The sequence below is a fragment of the Panthera uncia genome, chromosome B1, assembly GCF_023721935.1.
Source record: "Panthera uncia isolate 11264 chromosome B1, Puncia_PCG_1.0, whole genome shotgun sequence".
Lineage (NCBI taxonomy): Eukaryota > Metazoa > Chordata > Mammalia > Carnivora > Felidae > Panthera > Panthera uncia.
Window position 1 is genome coordinate 21,603,743 of NC_064811.1, and position 6,877 is coordinate 21,610,619.

Below are 6,877 nucleotides of genomic sequence, written 5' to 3' on the forward strand. Positions count from 1 at the left end.
CTTGGTATCACTTGATTTTATACACATTCAAAAAGTTTAGAGATTAAAGTCCTCACAGATTTTTTTTTTTTTAACATTTAAGAGACAGCTCATTTTAGGTCCAGTCTAAACCTCACTTCCTCTTCAAGGGTTCCCTCAATGTCTCCAACAACTGTTGCTTCCTTTCTTGTTCAAACCTGAATGTTAACTCCTTTCATATTTTGTTGTACCTGTTCGTTATCTGCTGCCCCAGATAGCCTGTGAGCTCCTTCAGTCAGGAACTTTGATTTTATTTATTTTTCATTTCTTTTAGGCCAACAAGTGGCATAATCCCCGGCAATAGGAAGAAACTAAATGCATTTTGGTGATTGTGATACATTCCTAAAAAGTGTTCTCTAAGAGAACTTTGTTTCCCATCAACCAGAGAAGTTAAAGGTACTCAAAAACAATGAGATTTTAATAACAGACTTGTGATGGTTTTTACATACCCACTTTAGACTTTTATAGATGCTTGTCCATATTCCAAAAGTGACTTGCCTTTTGGTGGAATCTGAGCTTGTCATTAGTACAAACAAGAGCCTTTAAATTATTCTGCAGGGGGTGCCTCTCTGATTCATGCCTCTCGGAATGACTCGCACTACAGAATTTCCTTTTCTTCAGCTTCCAAATGACAGGGGAGACGATATCCATTATTGAATTAATCATTTATAACTTTTTAACTTAAATTCAAGTTAGTTAACATATAGTGTAGCATTGGTTTTATGAGTTGAATTCAGTGATTCGTCACATATAACACCCAGTGCTCATCCCAGCAAGCCCTCTTCTTAATGCCTATCACCCATTTAGCCCATTCCCCCCCCCACCTCCCTTCTAGCAACCCTCAGTTTGTTCTCTGTATTTAAGAGTCTCTTATGGTTTGTCTCCCTCTCTGTTTTTATCTTATTTTTCCTTCCCTTGCCCTATGTTTATCTGTTTTGTTTCTTAAACTCCACATGAGTGAAATCACGATGCTTGTCTTTCTCTGACTGACTTATTTCACTTAGTATAATATGCTCTAGTTCCATCCACATTATTGCAAATGGCAAGATTTCATTCTTTTTTTTTATCTCTGAGTGGTATTCCATTGTGTGTGTGTGTGTGTGTGTGTGTGTGTGTGTGTGTGTCTGTGTCTGTGTTTACCACATCTTCTTTATCCATTCATCAGGGGATGGACATTTGGACTCTTGCCATAATTTGGCTATTGTTTTTTTAATGTTTATTTATTTATTTAGAGAGAGAACACAAGCAGGGGAGAGACAGAGAGAGAGGGGGACAGAAGATCTCTCTGCACTGACAGCAGAGACCCGATGTGGGGCTCGAACTCATGAACCACAAGATCATAGCCTGAGCTGAAGTCAGATGCTCAAACGACTGAGCCACCCAGGTACCCTAAATTTGGCTATTCTTGATGGTGCTGCTATAAACATTAGGATGCATGTGTCCCTTCAATTCAGCATTTTTATATCCCTTGGGATAAATACCCAGTAGGACAATTGCTGGATCATAGGGTGGTTCTATTTTTAATTTTTTGAGGAAACTCCATACTGTTTTCCAGAGTGGTTGCACCAGTTTGCATTCCCACCACCAGTGCAAAAAAGTTCCCCTTTCTCTGCATTCTCACCAATATCTGTTGTTGGCTGAGTTGTTAATTTTAGCCATTCTGACAGGCCTGAGGTGGTATCTCCTTGTGGTTTTGATTTGTATTTCCCTGATGATGAGTGATGTTGAGCATCTTTTCATATGTCTGTTAGCCATCTGGATGTCTTTTTTTGTAAAAGTGTTTATTCATGTCTTCTGCCCAATTTCTTCACTAGATTATTTGTTTATTTGGGTGTTGAGTTTGATAAGTTCTTATAGATTTTGGATACCTAACCCTTTATCTGATATGTCATTTACAAATATCTTCTCCCATTCTGCTGGGTACCTTTTAGCTTTGTTGATTGTTTCCTTTGCTGTACAGAAGCTTTTTATCTTGAGATCTCAATACTTCATTTTTGTTTGTTTCCCTTGTCTCTGGAAACGTGTGTAGTAAGAAGTTGTTGTGTCTGAGGTCAAAGAGGTTGCTGCCTCTGTTCTCCTCTAGGATTCTGAAGGTTTTCTTACAATTGTACCCCAAAACCATAAGATACCTAGGAATAAACCTAACCAAAGAGATAAAATATCTGTATGCTGAAAACTATGGAACACTTATGATACAAAATGGAAGAAGACACAAAGAAGTGGAAAAACATTCCATGCTCATGGATTGGAAGAATAAATATTGCTAAAATGTCTATACTACCCAAAGAAATCTACACATACAATGCAATCCCTACCAAAATAACATCAGCATTCTTCACAGAGCTAGAATAAATAATTCTAAAATTTGTATGGAACGAGAAGATACCATGAATAGTCAAAGTAATCTTGAAAAGGAACACCAAAGCTAGCGACATCACAATTCTGGACTTCAAGCTGTGTTAAAAATCTATAGTCATCAGGACAGTATGGCACTGTTACAAAGACAGATACATAGATCAATGGAGCATAACAGAGAACCCAGAAATGGATAGGTAACTAATCTTCAAAAAAGAAAGAAAAAATATTCAATGGAAAAAATACAATCTCTTCTGTAGACGGTGGTGGGAAACCTGGACAGTGAAATGCAAAAGAATGGAACTGGACCATTTTTTACGCCATACACAAAAATAAATTCAAAATGAATGTATGATTTTTTTAGACCTCCTGCTTATTATGCATGCTGAATTTCAATTCTGTGATTGTAAACTTGTACACCTGTGCGACTTATAAATAGTGATGCATGCGCTAAGAAGAAAAGATGGAAGTGTGCTTTAAGGGCCTATGCTGTTAACTATTTTGCTCCCTTGGGTATGAGGACATGAATAGCGTGCCTCTTTAGGAGCAGAGAGTGGCACACGGATGGTATTTTTGCCCTGTGAATCGCATGGGCTTTTTGGTCTTTGTAGTCTATTTATCACAGTATTTAGTAATTCTGCTCATGTCCCTAGAGCTGTACTTAATGAAAAAAATACAGTGGCTTGTTAGCAATCATTTAAATAAAGATGAATATTAATTCATCCGAAATTCATTGAGTTTCTACAATGTACTAAACACAGTAAAAGCAAGACTGTGTACTAGAGTGACCAAATCATCCTTGTTTGCCCAGCACTGTTCTAATTTTAGTGCTGAAGGTCCTGTACCCTGGGGGACTTCTCAGCCCCAGTCAACGTGGCCATCCTCTGTCCAACAAACTTTTATTTCATTGTAAGATTCATTTTAATTCTTTAAAAATTTGCTCTTATCTTTACTTTTTCATCCTTCCCCTGCCAAACAATATTTAAAAGATAATCAAATCAAATCTTCCTAAAATATTCACGAAGAAAATAAGGGTGAAGGACTTTTAGATGAAGTTTATTGGGTGACACGAGGGACGTGAAATCTCATACCTTTCCTTGAAGAGAGAAGCAAATTTGTCACTGAGTGTTAGTAGGTCATTCTCATTGAGCCTTGTGTAGGAAAAAGAGCAAAACTGCATTCCAGGCAAAAAGGCAAAAAATACTGGAGTCTTGGGACCCCTGTAACAATGTGGATTTAGACCACTTCTATCGCGAATGCCCTCCCCCAACATTTTTTAAGTGACATCAACTTTTCTTTCAAGAGGACATGATCAGTTCAAATTCCCATTCTCTTATGTGTGTGTGACCTTCACCACGGTTCTGTTTTTCTTTCTGAAACAATTAAAGGTGGGAGAAGGGGTTTATAGTAATTAAATTTATTAAATTAAATTTAATTATATTTAATTTAATTATAAATTTTATTTATTTATTTATTTATTTATTTATTATTTAGTAATAATTTTATTTATTAATAATAAAGTAACTAATTATAACTAATTAATAAATTTATTATTAATAATAAAAATTACTAATACATTTATCATTTATTGTGAGGTTTAAACTTAAACCTCACAATAAATGATGAATTTATTGATTAGTTATTTTATTTACTTATTTTATTATTATTTATTATTTGTTTATTATTTATTAATTATTAAATATTTATAATTATTAAATTAAATAAATTTAATGTGAGGCATTAAATTTCCTAGAGCATCTGTATCTAAACAAAAATAGGTATTGGATAAACGTTAAATATTAGCATGGGGCTCAACCCAGGTACTACCTTCTTATTGTAGGTTTCCTTTAACCCTGGTAAGTTGGTGATTTCTTCATTTCCTCTCTCCTATGCTCATGTTCTAGCATGAAAATTCCAAGACTTTATTATGCTGATTTATTTACCTTTTAAAATTACACTTACTTATTTCTATTTTCGCTACTTCAAAAGTATTTCATGATTCTGTGTTTCAGATGCTTTACACAGTGGCAGACATATAGTAGACTCACCACATTTTTTGGCAATATCTACTGCAGACATGGAGAGAAGAGTGATGGCAGAGAGGGTCCTCAAGGAGGTGAGGTGATCTTCGGATCTTCTCCTTAAATACTTGAGACAATAATTTAGCATTGAATAACTAACCATCTTTTATCCAAACTTGCTTCTCTTTATGCAAGATGTGCATCAACTCATGCTGACTTTCTACTTCAAAGCTCACTCTTCGGCTACAGGAGAGAGTCCATATACTTTGCTTTGGAGACATTCCCTAGCGATTTCATGCCATGTCATCCACACCCCAATATCCCTTTACTTGGTGATTCTTCCATATAAAACCTCTTGTTCTCTCAATATCCACCCTGCTAGTCTCCATTCTTTTTCCAACTAATTAACTCTTAGTAATCCTTCAAAACTCAGTTTCAGTATTGCCAGCTCTAATGAGACTTTTGTGACCTACTCTGCCTCTCAACCTAATTGAACACACCCTTTTTTCTATCTCATAGTACCTCATGCACAATTCTGTTATTCCTTTTATCTCCATTGTAGTTTCCAGTTTTCCCTTGAGAGTGAAAGTTTATTCATAGAAGAAACTGACTCTTACTTTTATCTGCAGTGCCTGGTATATAATAGATACAAAAATGGTTTTGAATAAATGTTTTTAAATCTGAAGTTGTGTATCTTAGATTCTATTTTAGAGGAGCTGTATTTCTCCCAGACTGTGCATAGTGAACTGTTACATTATAGATGTGGCTTTCTAGAGTGCTCGACCAAGGTGGTGCAATAGAGTTATTGACTGCAGAGTTAAAGCTTGGTTACTAGCAATACACTAGGAGTATACTGATTATGCCCATACTCTCAATTAGATGTCAACCATTGTAGTCTTAGGATTCAAAATTCCATGCAGTAGCTCTCGCATAATGCCGGGTAAACTGCCTGGTTGGCCGAATTTTCCCCTTCTGAGTCAGTGATTCCATGATGGGAAGGTAGTTCACAACCAGATGAGACTTCTCTGCTTCCCTCGCACTTAAATTTAAGGTATACCTTCTTCAACTACAGCCAGACTTTAAGCTTAGGAAATATGCGTGTTCCTCTGAGAAACAGAATAGCTGCTTATTGACCCAGGAGAAGGAAACACTACACTCTGTGTGTAGGTGGAGTCGAGCTCTGTCCACAAAGCCATTTGATTTGGAGAATGCAGAGTGCGCTCTGTTATCACGCCCTCATCTGTAACAGAGAGATGACAATCTCAGACTGATGTCGAAGGAATGAAATAATCATGCGTACAAAACAGGGGCACCTGGGTGGCTCAGTCAGTTGACCATCCGACTCTTGATTTCAGCTCATGTCATGATCTCACTCATGATCCTGAGATGCAACCCCATGTCCGACTCTATGCTGAATGTGGAGCCTGCTTGGGATTCTCTCTGTCCCTCTCTCTCTCTGCCCCTTCCCCACTTGCTAGTGCGTGCTCTCTCTCTCTTTCTCTCAATAAATAAACCTAAAAATTACATTTAAAACAGAATATGAAATTTCTCCATTTCTAAGATTATATCCAGTATAAGTTACTGATAAGGAGTTGTTTTTTTTTTTTTTTTTTTTTTTTTTGCAATTTAACACCAAATCCTTCTTTCGAAAGGAAAATATGAATTTGTGAGCATACTTTTGTGCTTATTTCTTGAAGGAACTGAGATTGTGTCTTGTAGTTTTAGTACATCCTAGTCCTTTGGTTTGCCATTTGCCTGTGTGAGGTTACAAGAAAATATTCACATAATATCTGGTCACATAGGGGCGCCTGGGTGGCTCAGTCGGTTGAGCTTCCGACTTCGGTTCAGATCATGATCTCGCCGTCTGTGAGTTCGAGCCCCGTGTCGGGCTCTGTGCTGACAGCTCAGAGCCTGGAGCCTGCTTCGGATTCTGTGTCTCCCTCTCTCTCTAACCCTCCCCCGCTCATGCTCTATCTCTCTCTGTCTCAAAAATGAAATAAAACATTAAAAAAAAATTAAAAAAAATATCTGGTCACATAAAGGGGTTCATTCCTTAATATCCAAAGGCAGTGATAGCTCAGACAGTAAACATACTCAAATATTTATTGTCAAGCAGCACGTGCCTAGTTGGATGAGGAACCCAAACTGAGACTGGGTAGTTCTAAAACTTCTCTTCCACCGTTACAACAAAGTTACAGGAAATAAAAAGCCCAAAAAAGTAACTAAAATAATGCAAGACTGTATGAAAAACAATTGACCAGCGCACATAGGTCCTCAGTGTTAGAACTACATAGCAACTAGAGGTTGCAGACAAAAATAGGACAGATTTTCCATATATTCAGGAAAACAGTCAAAACAATTTCAAATGTTAAGTTTCTGTGACCATAACAGATCCAAAGATACAGAGGATGTGGGAAAAAATAATAACAGAAATCAGTATATGATTTATTATCAAATGAACAGCATGGGAAAGATAAGAATAG